We start from the raw sequence: 288 nt of genomic DNA on the forward strand, positions 1-288 counted from the left end.
CCAACCCTTTAAACCAGCGTTAAAGAATAAAGAAAAAACAACCCGAAAAAAAGTCTTTTGCTAAACCTTTCGTAAACCGTGCAGAAACATCCCCTTCTCCCCCTTTTTTTCCCCGAATACACACTTCAATCTGTGTCTGTTGCAACTGGATAAAGCCATTAATTTTCCAGCTGAGGGGTTCCCCCAGTCAAAAAGCTAAAAATCGGAAGTTAAACAAAAGTCTTTGTCTTTTGGAAAAGTTTAGCTTTTTTCCCGAGAGCGAGGAAGGGGCAAAATTGGAGGGGGAAA

This window comes from Penaeus monodon, chromosome 32, assembly GCF_015228065.2.
Source record: "Penaeus monodon isolate SGIC_2016 chromosome 32, NSTDA_Pmon_1, whole genome shotgun sequence".
NCBI classification, from domain to species: domain Eukaryota; kingdom Metazoa; phylum Arthropoda; class Malacostraca; order Decapoda; family Penaeidae; genus Penaeus; species Penaeus monodon.